The sequence below is a fragment of the Podarcis cretensis genome (assembly GCF_951804945.1).
Source record: "Podarcis cretensis genome assembly, chromosome: 2".
Taxonomy (NCBI): domain Eukaryota; kingdom Metazoa; phylum Chordata; class Lepidosauria; order Squamata; family Lacertidae; genus Podarcis; species Podarcis cretensis.
The window spans coordinates 15,096,116-15,113,794 of record NC_137171.1 but is presented as its reverse complement, the minus strand read 5'-3'; the positions used below and the strand labels follow the sequence as shown (position 1 = coordinate 15,113,794).

General features: G+C 48.3%; 1 protein-coding gene and 1 long non-coding RNA gene across 2 annotated transcripts in view; both read left to right on the top strand.

Moving 5' to 3' along the window:
* Window positions 1-40: 40 nt before the first annotated feature.
* RACGAP1 (Rac GTPase activating protein 1) overlaps window positions 41-17,679 on the top strand; it is a 65,686-nt gene continuing 48,047 nt past the window's right edge. The window contains exon 1 of the mRNA XM_079966375.1: window positions 41-163. The gene's annotated coding sequence lies outside the window, so the exon portion shown is untranslated. The remainder of the gene's footprint in view (window positions 164-17,679) is intronic.
* Window positions 3,481-17,679, top strand: part of LOC307210505 — a 349,261-nt gene continuing 335,062 nt past the window's right edge. The window contains exon 1 of the long non-coding RNA XR_013836035.1: window positions 3,481-3,697. This is a non-coding gene — a long non-coding RNA (uncharacterized lncRNA). The remainder of the gene's footprint in view (window positions 3,698-17,679) is intronic.

Below are 17,679 nucleotides of genomic sequence, written 5' to 3'. Positions count from 1 at the left end.
TCACAAAAGCACTTGGCAACTGAGTGAGTCTAAAGGTGGGCCAACAGATCGCAACAATAATAATAATTCAGCATGGCCCAGTTTTCCTCCACCTGCAGGAGCCAAATTGGCAGATGGACCTGGGCGGCCATCCAGCTGCGGGAATCTGTGGAGCATTAATAAGGCAAGTTCCTTTGCTGAGCAGGACTGTGGCTTGAAGGCATCTGATATCCACGGACAGAACCTGGCTACGTCGAGCGATGGAACTAGCAGAAGCTGGCAGAGGTTAGTCGGTGTGTGCTTGTGGGTTCTGCATTTGGAAACCGGGGGATGTTGCAAGGCTGAAACAGGCTGATGTTTGCGGGTGTAAGCTGGTTGAAATTCACCTTCAGGAGCTGGTTGGCAGAAGTCGGTGGATATTTGTGGGTTGAAGCCAAGGCGCAAATGTGAATGAGTGGAGAGTGAATGACGATGTGGTGGACATGTAAAAGGGTAAGAGTATTGGGAAATAATCCATAATGAATCGAAAAAAATGTTTAAAAGTACTTTCCCCAAAAAACACAACAGAGTCCTTTTCGTTGGGGATAATTCAGACTGAAATTCCCAGGTGTCAAAAAAGGTTATTTATGTATGCTACTACTGCGGCCCGTGTTTTGTTAGTCCAAAAATGGAAAACAAGTGAGGTCCTAACTAAAGAAGAGGGACAACTTAAGCTGACAGAATATGCGCAGCATGCAGACTTAGCATATAGAATAAGGTAACAAGAAGAACGTGGGACGCAGGTGGTGCTGTGGGTTAAAGCCTCAGCGCCTAGGGCTTGCCGATCGAAAGGTCGGCGGTTCGAATCCCTGCGGCGGGGTGCGCTCCCGCTGCTCGGTCCCAGCGCCTGCCAACCTAGCAGTTCGAAAGCACCTCCGGGTGCAAGTAGATAAATAGGGACCGCTTACCAGCGGGAAGGTAAACGGTGTTTCCGTGTGCGGCTCTGGCTCTGGCTCTGGCCAGAGCAGCGATGTCACGCTGGCCACGTGACCCGGAAGTGTCTCCGGACAGCGCTGGCCCCTGGCCTCTTGAGTGAGATGGGCGCACAACCCCAGAGTCTGTCAAGACTGGCCCGTACGGGCAGGGGTACCTTTACCTTTACCTTTAACAAGAAGAACATACATTTAGAGAAGATTGGAAAATGTTTATTGAATATATGGGGGGGGGGATTGTGTACACCTGAAAATGTTGGCAGCATTAAGATAAACTCAACAGTGTAAATACCAGTTAAGTTTTGAAAGACGTAGTAATGGAATACCGAACGGTTTAGATTTTGTAAAATATGCAGGGATATATGATGTGCAAAATGAACCATGGAAAGAGAAGGGAAGTCATTGATATTTTAAGGTTGTTTTAAATGAGTATTTTAAATTGTGAAACAGAAAATTTAATTAAGATTATATATATAAAAAGAGAGTGAATGACGATGTTGGTGTTCTTTATGGATGTTGGCTAGTGTATGCTTGTGTGGCGTACCCTTGCGGCAGGTAGGCTGGTCACTGGGAGCGGCCACAGGGACCACATAACACTGGTCCTGAAAGACCTACATTAGCTCTCAGTATGTTTCCGAGCACAATTCAAAGTGTTGGTGCTGACTTTTAAAGCCCTGATGGCCTCAGCCCAGTATACCTGAAGGAGCGTTCAGCTCAGAAACTGAGGTCCACCTCCAAGGGCCTTCTGGCAGTTCCCTCACTGCGAGAATTGAAGTTACAGAGAACGAGGCAGAGGGCCTTCTCGGTAGTGGCGCCCACCCTGTGGAACACCCTCCCATCAGATGTCAAGAAGATGAGCAACTATATAACTTTTGGAAGGCATCTGAAGGCATCCCTGTATGGGGAAGCTTTTAAATGTGCAATGTTTTATTATGTTTTTATATAAGTTGGAAGCCACCCAGTCAGGCTTGGGGAGTCTGTGCTGATGGCTCTCCAGCTGTTGCCGCCGGCTGCCGGCTGCCAGTGATGTCACAAAAGGACGTGGTGGCTGCAGAGAAAAAGGTCCTCCCCTTGTGATGTCACTGAAATCTCCAGATCTGGGATGCTCCTGACCTGCCATCCCTAACTTTTGTTAGTGTCAACGTGGGACTGAAATGTCCCTCTTATGAGGCAAGAGGAAGAGGCTGCCTCAGGCAGCAGATACAGAGTGGCGTTAAGGTAAGGTTACAAGACGTCCCCGTTTCCCGGGGACAGTTCCCGGATTTACAAATCCATCTATTTAGTAGGAAGTTGAAAAGTGTCTCTGGATTCATTGAAAAAAATCTGGTAACCTTAAGTGGGCAGCAGACTGGGCAATGGGCAAATGTGGCCTAGGAGCACATCCCCACCTGAAATGAATGAGAAAACAGCCCTTCCATTCCTATTTGTTGGTAGTGGCAGAGAATGTCCCAGGGATTTGCACCCCATGCTAACTCATGGAACGTGTGTGCATGAATTCGTGTGTGTGTGTGTGTGTGTGTGCGCGCGCTCACCCCATTGTATTCTCCAGTCATTCCCACACAATACAAATTAAAGTTACTTGCGCACACACAATACCTCTAAAGCACATTTAGGCAAAGGACCCCAGGATGGTTAAGTCCGGTCAAGAGCATCTATGGGGTTGCGGCGCTCATCTCGCTTTCAGGCCAAGGGAGCCGGTGTTTGTCTACAGACAGCTTTCTGGGTCATATGGCCAGCATCTGGCGCAATAGATCACCGTGACGGAAGCCAGAGCACACGGAAACGCCGTTTACCTTCCCGCTGCAGCGGCACCTATTTATCTGTGGTTTAGACCACAGAGCCATCCGCGTCCTGCACCCACCCACAGCCAAGAATCATGGGAACTGCGTTTCTTGGAGGCTCCAGAGGCTGTCAGGCAGGAGGCCATAAAGAAGATGATAGACTTGCATGGGAGTATGTGTTCTGCTTCTACGGAGCCCAATACTTGCCCTTCTTCACCCAAAAAGAAAAAAGGGCTGGGACAAATATTGATTTGGAGGAAGAAGAGGAGGACCTTCTTCCTGGTAGATGATCGATCGGAAGCAGAAAAGGAGCTAAAGGAGTACAGTGGTACCTCAGGTTAAGAACTTAATTCATTCTGGAGGTCTGTTCCTAACCTGAAACCATTCTTAACCTGAGGTACCACTTTAGCTAATGGGGCCTCCCGCTGCCGCTGCACGATTTCTGTTCTGCTCATGCTGAATTATTATTATTGTTGCGATCTGTTGGCCCACCTTTAGACCCACTCAGTTGTCAAGTGCTTTTGTGACATCACCCGTAGTTCGTAAACAATGATAACAGCTCGGGAAACCTCACAATGGCGGGTGTGCTTCAGTGACTTATTTGTGTGTGTGTGTGTGTGTGTGTGTGTGTGTGTGTGTGTGTTTAATTTAAAATGTTTATTATAGCCCATCCTTCCTCTGTATTGATACCAGGGTGAACCACACCATAAAGCCATTGTAGGATGGTTTAGTCCAGTCGAATTCAACTACAGTGGTACCTCGGGTTAAGTACTTAATTCGTTCCAGAGGTCTGTTCTTAACCTGAAACTGTTCTTAACCTGAGGCACCACTTTAGCTAATGGGGCCTCCTGCTGCCGCTGCGCCACCGGAGCACGATTTCTGTTCTTATCCTGAAGCAAAGTTCTTAACCTGAAGCACTATTTCTGGGTTAGCAGAGTCTGTAACCTGAAGCGTCTGTAACCCAAGGTACCACTGCATATGACTATGCCAAGAGTGGACATTGATGGATGTCGTGGTAGAAGGCACATGAGGCTTCCTTTCCAGTGTTGAAGGTGCTGTTCCAGGACTGTTAGCTATGCAAGGGGAGAGCTACAGTTTCCAGGATTCTTGGTGGAGGGGAAGCTTTAAATGTGTTTTGAAGATACGATGTCTCCGCAACATTCATACCACTTGAACGGTCATGGCTTCCCCCAGATAATTCTAGTTTGTTAAGGGTTTTGGGAACTGCAAATCTGCAGAGGCTCTCTCGGCATAAATTTCAATTCCTAGGATTCTTTGGGGGGGGGGTGGGCTGGGGGAGCCATGGCTGTTAAAAGTGGAGTAAGAGTGCTTTGGGTATATGGTGTGGATGCGGCCCAAGTCTTAAGCACCGACACAGCCTATTGCAGCGGCAAGGAAGCAACTTGCTCCCATTGCTGCCTGAAAATAATTATCTGCACAGTCTGAGTCACTGGCAATTTTCTCTGGAGCACCATCACTGCCCTGGGCTTTAGGATTTTCAATATCTTGTATGGAAGAACTGCTCCCCGATGCATTCTCCTGCATCGTGGCAGCACTTCTTCTTTCGCTGAATGTCTCCCTCTCCTAAACGCAGGCTTTGCCCGACTTACATAAGCTAGATCCTCAGTGGCTGTAAAACTCCAAAATAGCTGGCACAGGGACTGGAAAGGGATGGGTTTGAGGACTAGGGACTCACTATGAAACAGATTATTTGCCCAATAATAGTTTCGTTTCAAATGCAGATAGATCCGTGGACTCGGTTTGATTTTAAAGCCACACATTTAAATGGCAAGAAGCCCCACTATTGCTTCGTTTGCCACATTCAGAAATAAAAAGCGCAGAACTGTCTGTCAAAAGGCTTGTTTTGAGATCAATGGGGGAAAAAACCTTCCATTGTCTTCTTTGCAGAAAGCTTCCCTTCTCTCCTGACTCAGAATCTCTCCTCTCCACTGTTGGTAAATCCTTTTGCTCTTTGAAATGAGACACCAGATTTCACATTTCATGCTCCCCGCCACCCCCCACCCCGGTTTCCCTCGCAGAGTGCGCACGCCAGTTTAGCACCACAGGAACGATTCCAGATTCCGTGAGTTCTTTAAACAGCAAAATTCCCTCCTTGGGCAGGATTGTTTAATGCTAGGCTGGTCAAGACCCTAACAAAACACGCTGCGGGGTACAGTCCTGGCAGAGAGACGATGCCCGCACGATCTCTACTCCAGAAACGCTCCCTGATTCATCCCAAAGGCTTACAGCGCCACCTGATGGAGTACAGTGGAATGAGCGAATACTCGCAAGAAAAAGACTAAGAAAACTCTGAAGCTCATATGGACTGAATGGAGGATATTTCTTCATAGCTGACGAGGCTCTCTTGAATCACTATGTACAGCTTTCTTTTAAAATACTGCATTAAGAAAGAGTTGCAGGCCCTCAGTCTTGTTTCTTCGTGATTAAACTCCTCAGGCATGTGTAAAGGTAAAGGTAAAGGTACCCCTGCCCGTACGGGCCAGTCTTGACTCTGGGGTTGTGCGCCCATCTCACTTAAGAGGCCAGGGGCCAGCGCTGTCCGGAGACACTTCCGGGTCACGTGGCCAGCGTGACATCGCTGCTCTGGCGAGCCAGAGCCGCACACGGAAACGCCGTTTACCTTCCCGCTGGTAAGCGGTCCCTATTTATCTACTTGCACCCGGAGGTGCTTTCGAACTGCTAGGTTGGCAGGCGCTGGGACCGAGCAGCGGGAGCGCACCCCGCCGCAGGGATTCGAACCGCCGACCTTTCGATCGGCAAGCCCTAGGCGCTGAGGCTTTAACCCACAGCGCCACCTGCGTCCCTTCAGGCATGTGTAGCTACTTCCTAAAATTTATGATAACTGAACAGACTGCATGTTCATAGAATCATAGAATTGTAATCAGGGCTGTCTTAACCATAGGCACCAGGGGTGTGGGGCACCCGGGCGCCGGGCTCTCAGGGGCGCCGGGCCATGAGTCTGGGGCCCAAGAGTTGGAGTCCCAGGAAGATCCCATCCGTCGGTTGGAGCGCCATGGCGGGCTATTCTGCTGCGGGTGGCTCTGTGCCGCGAGTTCAGAGGTGAGCAAGGCAGTGAGGCACTGAGGCAGCCAGCCGGCTCCACCCTCCTGCACACCTGGGATTGGCGTAGGGCCATAGCGCACGCTGCTGACACCACGAGGTGCCCAGCTTCGCTCAGTCGCTGATGCCTCGGGCTCCTTATGTTACCTGTTTTCTTTTCCTGAGCAGAACTTTTCTTTTCCGGGCAGATCTTTGCACCCTGGCACTGCATATGCTTAAGACGCCCCTGATTGTAGTGTTAGAGGGGACCACAAGGGTCATCTAGTCCAACCCTTTGCAATGAGGGAATCTTTTGCCCAACATGGGGCTTAAAGCAAAGACCCTGAGGTTAAGAGTCTCATGCTCTACCCACTGAGCTAAAGGTATCTACTTGAGCTTCCAACTTATTACTTTGCCCCCTAGTTCACTTCCGGTGTGAAGAGGCAACCCATCTATATTTGGCTTCAATGACAGAATGCTCAGTCCCCACCTTCTCCCTTAAAACAACTCGCCACCACCAGATAAAGGGAAAGATTCCCCCCTACAGAGCTCCTCCTTTATAAATAGCCTTCCTGGGATGTCTGGAAACTCCCCAAGACAGTGCAAGCTTTTGGGTGTGAGGGTGCTAAAATAAGAGAAATGACACCAAGTTTTTGAAACAAGTTCTGGAGAGTGGAATTTGACATAGTGCTAAGCAGGGTATGAATGAATAGATTGAGGGTCCACTCTTGTAGTGAGACGTTCCCCTCCCCTGTGCCCCTTAACCTGTTTGGGGGCTCCACCCACCATCCAGAGCAGATTTAAGGGTGATGTATGATTGAAGGCCTAGACAGCATCTTGAGAAGTAGAGACATCACCTTGCCAACAAAGATCCGTATAGTTAAAGCTATGGTTTTCCCAGTAGTGATGTATGGAAGTGAGAGCTGGACCATAAAGAAGGCTGATCGCCGAAGAATTGATGCTTTTGAATTATGGTGCTGGAGGAGACTCTTGAGAGTCCCATGGACTGCAAGAAGATCAAACCTCTCCATTCTGAAGGAAATCAGCCCTGAGTGCTCACTGGAAGGACAGATTGTGAAGCTGAGGCTCCAGTACTTTGGCCACCTCATGAGAAGAGAAGACTCCCTGGAGAAGACCCTGATGTTGGGAAAGATGGAGGGCACAAGGAGAAGGGGGCGACAGAGGACGAGATGGTTGGATAGTGTTTTCGAGGTTACCAGCATGAGTCTGACCAAGCTGCGGGGGGCAGTGGAGGACAGGAGTGCCTGGCGTTCTCTGGTCCATGGGGTCACGAAGAGTCGGACACGACTAAACGACTAAACAACAACAACAACAAAATGATTGAAGGGACACAGGTAGTGCTGTGGTCTAAACCACTGAGCCTCTTGGAAGATCGGCAGTTCGAATCCCCGTGATGGGGTGAGCTCCCGTTGCTCGGTCCCTGTTCCTGCCAACCTAGCAGTTTGAAAGCACGTCAAAGTGCAAGTAGATAAATAGGTACCGCTCCGGCGGGAAGGTAAACGGCATTGCCGTGCGTTGCTCTGGTTCGCCAGAAGTGGCTTAGTCATGCTGGCCACATGACCCAGAAGCTGTACGCCGGCTCCCTCGGCCAATAAAGCAAGATGAGCGCTGCAACCCCAGAGTCGGCTACGACTGGGCCTAACGGTCAGGGGTCCCTTTACCTTTACCTATGATTGAAGGGACACGAGTGGCACTGAGCCTCTTGGGCTTGCCAATCGGAAGGTCGGCAGTTTGAATCCCCGCGACGTGGTGAGCTCCCATTGCTCAGTCTCAGCTCCTGCCAACCTAGCAGTTCAAAAGCACACCAAAAAAATTGCAAGTAGGTAAATAGGTACCACCCTGGTGGGAAGGTAAATGGTGTTTCCGTACGCTGCTCTGGTTTTGCCAGAAGCAGCTTAGTCATGCTGGCCACATGACCCGGAAAAACTGTCTGCAGACAAACACTGGCTCCCTCGGCCTGCAAAGCGAGATGAGCGCTGCAACCCCAGAGTCATCTGCAACTGGACTTAACTTAATTGTCAGGGGTACCTTTACCTTATGATTGAAAAGGGTATGTCTGGATCTCAGATTTCTGCCTGACACCACACCTTTTCTATGACATACCTGCAATGTCTTGATGCTGCTATGCGAAATGTATTGTGGGAAGTCATGGGAACTTTTAAAAATACACAAAAGCTTTGTTCTGAGCTTCTTGTTTTTCATGGAGGTTGTTGCAACAAGGATAAACGATCAGGCTTCCTAGCTGCTGTTTTGCTTCCGTTTTCTTGGCTGCGGTCTTTTGCTTGCACCTAACTGATCCTTGAACCCTAAGGGCTAGAGTCACTGGTGAATTTGGGAAACGCTTTAAGTAGTGTACCCCAAGATTTTGTCCTTAACAGGGGAGTCATGAGGAGAGGAGATAAGAGAAAGTCTAGTAGAGCGAGCAGACTTCGTTCCATGTGCGCAACAACTTAGTTGACTCTCACTTTCAGTTTACTAAAAAGAGAAAGAATGGAGTTTGAGAACAATATGTGCAAAAACCCCCAACACCCTTTATGCTCCATGTGGAACAAAACTAAGAAAACAAAATAAATTAAAATGCATCCACTCTTCCTGGACTTCCTCTTGATATAAATTCTCTTTGTCATTAATACGATTCTACCATCAGGTTACAGGTTCAAGGCGGTTCAGAGCATTTAATTTTCCCATCCTGAGAGGAGGGATTTGCCCTACAGCACATACCTATGAAATCTTAAATATTTGAGCCTCAGGTTACAGCTAGTTAACCCTATAATCCCCAGTGAATAAACTGGTCAAAATATGTATCCCGAATAATACAAGCAGTCCATTTAAACAAAGCCTGGAAAGATATGTACAGTCGTACCTTGGTTTTTGAACAGCTTACGGTAGTTCTTGAATGTTTTGGCTCCCGAAGGCCACAAACCCGGAAGTGAGTGTTCTGGTTTGCGAAAGTTCTTTGGAACCCAAATGTCTGACGGGGCTTCCACAGCTTCCAATTAAGTACAGGAAGCTCCTGCAGCCAATCAGAAGCCGCGCCTTGGTTTTCAAACGTTTTTGGAAGTTGAACGGACTTCCGGAACGGATTCTGTTCAAGAACCAAGATGCGACTGTATAAAATGCATGAGCCATCCAGGTCCAGTTGAATTCCTTCACAAAGTTCCTTTCTGAGTATTTACCCTTCCTTCTTCTTCCCAGCACATCTTGCCCAAGGCTCTTTTTTCCTGTTACCTCACACCCAGTTACACTGGCAACCTTCCAAACTCACCTCCCCCCCAAAAAAATCTCTGTTCACACCTCAAGGCAAGGGGGGAGGCCAGTTCTCTTGCACTGCCAATGGCTCTCAATGGCCCTGTATTATTTCTTCATGGCCCTAGCCTGGCCAGGTCCTTTTGGATAATTGTTGTTGTTGTTTAGTCCTTCCAGCTTAGAACAATGAGTTGTTGTTGTTTAGTCGTTTAGTCGTGTCCGACTCTTCGTGACTCCATGGACCAAAGCACGCCAGGCACTCCTGTCTTTCACTGCCTCCCGCAGTTTGGTCAAACTCATGCTGGTAGCTTCGAGAACACTGTCCAACAATCTCATCCTCTGTCGTCCTCTTCTCCTTGTGCCCTCAATCTCTCCCAGCATCAGGGTCTTTTCCAGGGAGTCTTCTCTTCTCATGAGGTGGCCAAAGTATTGGAGCCTCAGCTTCAGGATCTGCCCTTCCAGTGAGCACTCAGGGCTGATTTCCTTCAGAATGGAGAGGTCTGATCTTCTTGCAGTCCATGGGACTCTCAAGAGTCTCCTCCAGCACCATAATTCAAAAGCATCAATTCTTTGGTGATCCGCCTTCTTTATGGTCCAGCTCTCACTTCCATACATCACTACGGGGAAAACCATAGCTTTAACTATACGGACCTTTGTTGGCAAGGTGATGTCTCTGCTTTTTAAGATGCTGTCTAGGTTTGTCATTGCTTTTCTCTCAAGAAACAGGTGCACTGTTTATTAATTTCTAGGGTTTAGGAAAGTTTCCCCCCAAGTCTATAACACCGTGGTTTTAAAGAAAGGGGGATGTTGTGACTACTGGTGTCAAGATGACACCAGGCCTGTTTGCTTACATGCTGGCCTCCCTCATCATCCGCTCAATGGCAGTCCTTCGAGTCTCCTCTCAGGCTACAGGTTACAGATGAAGCCCCAAGGTCTACATGTGCCACTGGCCATTGTCTTCCTGCAACTCACTCTGCCTTTAGTGTTCAGGCCTTCCTGGGTAAAAGGGAGAGCTTTTGGAGGGGAAAAGGCCATAGCCCAGGGGCAAAACATGTGCTTTGCATGCAGAATGTCCCAGGTTCTGTCCCCAGCAACTTCCAGTGGGGTTGGGGGAGAACCCTGTCAATAATAATAATAATAATAATTTTTATTTATACCCCGCCCTCCCCAGCCAAGGCCAGGCTCAGGGCGGCTAACAAGCAATAATAAAAACAAGTTGAATGAATACAACTTAAAAACAAGATTAAAATACAACATTGAAATATTGAAACATTAAAATGCAGCCTCATCACAGGAGGAGAAAGGAAAAAGAAAGAGGGGGAGGGAATCAAATTGGCTCCAAGCCAAAGGCCAGGCGGAACAACTCTGTCTTACAGGCCCTGCAGAAAGAAATTAGATCCTGCAGGGCCCTGGTCTCATGAGACAGAGCGTTCCACCAGGCTGGAGCCAGTGTTGAAAAGGCCCTGGCTCTGGTTGAGGCTAATCTAACTTCCTTAGGGCCCGGGACCACTAGGGTGTTGCTATTTATGGACCTTGAGGCTCTCCGTGGGGCATACCGGGAGAGGCGGTCCCATAGGTACGAGGGTCCTAGGCCATGAAGAAAGGTCAAAATCAGCATTGAGCAAGACAGGCCGATGGGTCTGATTCACTGCTTCCTTGAATGCTTATGAAGCAAGGCGTTGGAGACCATTCAAAATGGCAAGGGTAGATACTTCCTCGACACCCTCCGAGAATGGGCACAGAAGCAGCCGTGGGTGCTGGATGAAGCCAGCAATTGGCCTTTAATGGGGCTGCGGAGACGCAGTCAAACATTTTACGGCTTGCAAAATACGAGCAAGGCACTCCCTCTGGTAATCGCCGGAATCATCAAATTAGCATAAATTCTATTAACAGTTTCCCAGACAAGACTTTCGGAGGCCTGGTCCCCTTGACGCAAACAAAAGGGAAGATAATTGCTTTACAATAAAAGGAATGGCAAAAGGGCCAGTGATCTGAACTTGCTGTTTAATTCTTTCCTTCTTTGAAATCACATTGTGCATGAAAGGACCTTCTGATTCCCTCTGTTCTTGTCGTGTGAAATCAATTGCGCTGCCGCCGGCCATTAGACGGCAGGCCCCCTTTTTTATTATTATTTTAACAAAGCCTTTGTGGAGCAGTGGGAGGAAATGTGCGTTGAGGGAACCAGAGTAATAGGAACAGAAACAGCCCAGAGAGAACCCTTGATCCCTGCTTACCGTGCTAGAGGACAGGAAGATGTTCTGGGAGGATATATTTTGCAGGATTTCTCCCTTTCCTAGCATGAATCCTAAAAGACCTAGGTTAAACCGTCATTAGCAAATGAATGCCTATTTCTATCCCTGCATGGTTGCAGAGATACGGTTGAAGACGGACTCGCAACGTTTTCTGTGGCTCTTGGTGCTGAACAAATTCCCTGTTCTTTTTCGAAGCTGCGAGTAGCTCATCATTCATTGCTATCTTTCTGTGAAGTGACCTTTGATCACTATAGAAAGCTGTTGGTGCCATTTGACAAACGTCTTTTTCTCTCTACTTTTGTTCCCTTTTTTTTTTTACCTTGTACCCTAACTCTGGTACTTTATGTGGCCCAAGAGGGCTTCTTTTAAGTCAAGGTCATGACCCTTTGCATCCCTCAAGTTCTTCCTGAGAGCAGTGGAGGAGAGAGAGGCAGGAATGAAGAAGGACCACTTGTTACAAAGCTGGGGCAAAGACATCATCTCCTGCAGATGCTACTGGCCAGTCTCTCCTTGCCACTGAGTTGTTGTTTAGTGGAGAGGTTTGATCTTCTTGCAGTCCATGGGACTCTCAAGAGTCTCCTCCAGCACCATAATTCAAAAGCATCCATTCTTCGGCGATTAGCCTTCTTTATGGTCCAGCTCTCACTTCCATACATCACTACTGGGAAAACCATAGCTTTAACTATACGGACCTTTGTTGGCAAGGTGATGTCTCTGCTTTTTAAGATGCTGTCTAGGTTTGTCATTGCTTTTCTCCCAAGAAGCAGGCGTCTTTTAATTCTGTGGCTGCTGTCACCATCTGCAGTGATCATGGAGCCCAAGAAAGTAAAATCTGTCATAGCCTCCATTTCTTCCCCTTCTATTTGCCAGGAGGTGATGGGACCAGTGGCCATGATCTTCGTTTTTTTGATGTTGAGCTTCAAACCATATTTTGCGCTCTCCTCTTTCACCCTCATTAAAAGGTTCTTTAATTCCTCCTCACTTTCTGCCATCAATGTTGTGTCATCTGCATATCTGAGGTTGTTGATATTTCTTCCGGCAATCTTAATTCTGGCTAGGGATTCATCCAGCCCAGCCTTTCACATGATGAATTCTGCATATGAGCTAAATAAGTAGGGAGACAATATACAGCCTTGTCGTAGACCCACCCAAATCGGCTAAGCAGAGGAAGAGACAGATTACCTTAGCATGGTTAAGAATGCTAAAGGTTAAAATAATAGAATAAGTGTGCATGCACACGAAAGCTCATACAAATAACAAGCTTAGTTGGTCTCTAAGGTGCTACTGGAAGGAATTTTTTTATTTTGTTTAGAATAATAGAGGGTCATCAAGTCCAGTCCCCTGAAATCCAGGAATCCCAACACACGGTCTCCCATCCAACCATATTGGACCCTGCTTAGCTTTGCAAATGTGTTAGCAGTTTTATTGCTGCACCACTAGGAGGGACTCCTTTTGTTTTGAACAATTCCAGAGGGATCAACCCATAATGTCACAAAATTGTGAGCAATACACTGGGGGAGGAGGGAATGGACCAAATGTGCATATTGGTCAAAAGTCCATCTTTCATGATTATGGGGGCATGTCACGAACAGCACCTTCACTTCGGAATTTACCTCCGTACCACTGCTTGATAGTGCAAAGGGATCACTTCAAATGCTTTAACATCTCCGTCCTGCATCTTCAGGCTCCCCTCATACATCTGCCAGCCTGCTTCTATTATCCCCTGGTTTCCTTCGCATAGCTGCTACCTATGCACAACAGCAATTTGGAAGCAGAATCATTTCAGAACCGCGCTGGTAATACGCTCTGCTTAGGTAGCTGCCTGGATATTGTTCTGGAATGTTATTATGGTAATAACTCAAAGTGCTTCTCGGGTGGGGGGAGGGGAGTGAAAAATACCTAAAATGATTGGCATTCATACTTGAAACAGAAATTTCCTTTGAAAGGGAAGGTTCCTGAAGAACCATATTGCATGGGCTGGCCGGCTGTCTTTGTCCCAGGCACCCTTCCCATAGGTTCTTTGGGAAATGATCAGTAAGGTAGAGGTAAAGGGACCCCTGACCATTAGGTCCAGTCGTGGCTGACTCTGGGGATGTGGCGCTCATCTCGCTTTCTTGGTCAGCTTCCGGGTCATGTGGCCAGCATGACTAAGCCGCTTCTGGCGAACCAGAGCAGCGCACGGAAACGCCGTTTACCTTCCTGCCAGAGCGGTACCTATTTATCTACTTGCACTTTGATGTGCTTTCAAACTGCTAGGTTGGCAGGAGCAGGGACCGAGCAACGGGAGTTCACTCCGTTGTGGGGATTCGAACCGCACTCATCACGGTGTTCCGTTATGCCAGAAGTGGTTTAGTCCTGCTGGCCACATGACCCGGAAAGCTGTCTTGAGGACAAACGCTGGCTCCCTTGGCCTGAAAAGCGAGATAATGGCTGCACCGCATAGTCGCCTTTGACTGAACATAATCCGTCCAGGGGTCCTTTACCTTTACCTAACCATAAAGGTAAAGGGACCTCTGACCGTTAGGTCCAGTTGCAGACAACTCTGGGGTTGTGGCGCTCATCTCATTTTACTGGCCGAGGGAGCCGGCGTACAGCTTCCGGGTCATGTGGCCAGCATGACTAAGCCGCTTCTGGCGAACCAGAGCAGCACACGGAAACGCCGTTCACCTTCCCGCCTGAGCAGCACCTATTTATCTACTTGGACTTTGACGTGCTTTTGAACTGCTAGGTTGGCAGGAGCAGGGACTGAGCAATGGGAGCTCACCCTGTCGTGGGGATTCGAACCGCCAACCTTCTGATCAGCAAGCCCTAGGCTCTGTGTTTTAACCCACAGCGCCACCTGTGCCTGTGATGTTAACATATGTGAGGGAGGTGAAATAGTTAAACAGGTTACCCAATCAGAACCCAGGGGGGTGGAGTCAGAGGGACTATAAAATCAGCTCTGGGAGGGGCGAAGGGGGGAGTTCGTTGGGAGTTGGGTGGTTGGTTGGAGTGGGAGTGAATTGGGATAGAGTCTGTGGGATGGTTGAGTTAGTGTAGCGAAATAAGCTGAGTCAGGAATAGTTAGGGGCTAGGAAGACAAGCAAACATCTGAGAGGTGGTTTAGTGAGTGAGAGCAGGTAGCGGAAGTTATAAGTCTGGATAGGCACCCCATGATTGTAATTGACTGATACCGTTTATGAAACCACACGCTTGTTAAACTGCAATAAATAAACAGAAGTTTATGTTTCCATTTAACCCTGACTGGACTCAGTTTTGTACCATGTAGGGCCTGGGTGGTGCCAGCGAGAATTAAAGTGGTGGCACAGGGATCAATAGACGGTGAAACGTCCAGGGACCCTGCGTGATCGCCACAGCGCCCTTTTACCCAACCATAGTGGGCTGAAACTTTTGAAGGGAAAAGTGCTGTTGCACTTAGATTCTGCTTTGGGGCTTCCTGTAGGCATCTGGTCGAACACTTTGAGAACATGATGCTCGACTAGATGGATCACTAGCCTGACCCAGCAGCCTCTTAAGTTCAGTGCCCTACCATGCTATAAACATTTAGATTTCTGAAAAAGTTTATTGAGTTCCGAGGGCTGTGAGCTTCCTCTCTCCAGCACTGAGGCACCCTTCTACATGTAAGGTTATATGCACTGGCCGGATAGCTCAGTTGGTTAGAGTGTGGTGCTGATAATGCCAAGGTTGCAGGTTCGATCCCCATATGGGACAGCTGCATATTCCTGCATTGCAGAGGGGTTGGACTCGACGATCCTCAGGGTCCCTACCAACTCTACAATTATATGATATGATTCCTTTCCACAACAAGAATACTGCCTCCATTCATTATGTAGGAATAAGGGTAAAGGTAAAGGGACCCCTGACCATTAGGTCCAGTCTTGGCCAACTCTGGGGTTGCGGCGCTCATCTCGTTTTACTAGCCGAGGGAGCCGGCGTACAGCTTCCGGATCATGTGGCCAGCATGACTAAACTGCTTCTGGCAAACCAGAGCAGCGCACGTAAACGCTGTTTACCTTCCTACCGGAGTGGTACCTATTTATCTACTTGCACTTTGACGTGCTTTTGAACTGCTAGGTTGGCAGGAGCAGGGACCGAACAACGGGAGCTCACCCCGTCGCGGGGATTCGAACCGCCAACCTTCTGATCGGCAAGTCCTAAGCTCTGTGGTTTAACCCACAGCGCCACCCGCATCCCTATGTAGGAATAGAATAGCACATTATCATTGCTTGATCAGGACTAGCTCGCTAGCGTGAGCATCATCAGGCAAAAATGCTATATGGGTTTTAAAAAATTAATCTGGGAAGGCTTCTAGGCATTCCGCCTAACCCATTAAAAATAGTACCACACTAAATGGTAGGAAGTGGGACGCAGGTGGCGCTGTGGGTTAAAGCCTCAGCGCCTAGGACTTGCCGATCGAAAGGTCGGCGGTTCGAATCCCTGCGGCGGGGTGCGCTCCCACTGCAAGCACCTCCGGGTGCAAGTAGATAAATAGGGACCGCTTACCAGCGGGAAGGTAAACGGCGTTTCCGTGTGCGGCTCTGGCTCTGGCTCTGGCTCTGGCCAGAGCAGCGATGTCACGCTGGCCACGTGACCCGGAAGTGTCTCCGGACAGCGCTGGCCCCTGGCCTCTTAAGTGAGATGGGCGCACAACCCCAGAGTCTGTCAAGACTGGCCCGTATGGGCAGGGGTACCTTTACCTTTTTTTAAATGGTAGGAAAATACAGGGGGAAACTGGCATTTTGATGGGCAAATCCAGCACTTTCCAGCATGGCACAACTAACTATCAAACTATGAGGCTGAAGAGATGACCTTGTGATTTAAGCTTCATGTGCTTTATTTTCCGTAAAGCAAAATTGCATTGAAGGCCAGTGGACATTTCTTCCTCCTCTTTGTCTACTTCTGCTAAACGCCTCTAATCAAAATTAAATTAACTGGTTCCAAGAGCTGCTGGATCACACAAGAATCCTTTGTTGCGTCTGTACTTTCTCCATCCGTTGACTATGCCATTCAAAAGCCCTTTGCTGTGATCAACAATTGACAAAATACCGTTCTATTTTCTAAGCTAGGGCACTTGAGGGGGGTCAGCTATGAAGAGGCGGAATCTTTGAGAGACAAAGAAAGCTTTATAAAATGGGGAGAAATGTAAGCAGGAGATATGCAACCAATCCACTTGTAAGGACCTTGAGCCAAATAACTGCACATGTTCTCTATTCTCATGGACAGCATCCACCTCTCAAACTGATGCAAAATTTCTCAGCAAGAAATTACTGAAGATGAAACCAGGAAACTAGTAGGATGCTTCCAGACATGAACAATTAGCAACAGCCACTCATTGTTGTTTTTAAATTATGGTGCTGGAGGAGACTCTTGAGAGTCCCATGGTACGCAAGAAGATCAAACCTCTCCATTCTGAAGGAAATCAGCCCTGAGTGCTCACTGGAAGGACAGATCCTGAAGCTGAGGCTCCAATACTTTGGCCACCTCATGAGAAGAGAAGACTCCCTGGAAAAGACCCTGATGCTGGGAGAGATTGAGGGCACAAGGAGAAGAGGATGACAGAGGATGAGATTGTTGGACAGTGTTCTCGAAGCTACCAGTAACCAGCATCAGTTTGACCAAACTGCGGGAGGCAGTGGAAGACAGGAGTGCCTGGCGTGCTTTGGTCCATGGAGTCACGAAGAGTCGGACATGACTAAACAACTAAACAACAACAACTCATTGTTCTAAGCTGGAAGGAGAATAGCAACTCTGATTCCCAACTTATGGAATTCAAATGCCATTCTGCAGCCAAGGAGATGGTCCACTTTTCTTCTTGGAGGCAATTTTCATTGGGACCTTGGTATGTAAGGATAGCGTTAAATATATCCTCCTCCCCGCCGCCACCATTGAAATCCTGATCCTGAGCTTCCCCCCTCCCCACAGCAATGTGGGAAAGAGAGGAATTGATTTAAGGCAATGTTATTTGGAAATTATCGTGTTAATTCCTAGAGTGGAGTGAAGGACCATAGAGAAGGAGATGCTGCAAACCCGACAGAACAGTTGCACAATGAGTCATCCACACCCTGTGGCATAACATGGGTTGGTAGAGCCCGGGACCATACAGAGGGGTGCGATGGGAAAGAGGGGCATTGACAGAGTACACATGCACATTCGTAACAGCATCTGTGCCACCCAGGAGATCGAAGCCACATAAGAAAAGAAAGAGCCGTTCTGTTGTCTGGAGGGGTCACTTCCTGGTTTGCATGGAGAAGCCGTTTTCAATGGAGCCCAGTGACAGAAACACACAGCTGTATTGAGGCAGCACCGGGTTTTGAAATTTTGTGCCCCTAACAATTTTGTGCCCGGGGCAACTGCCCTGTGCCACCCCCC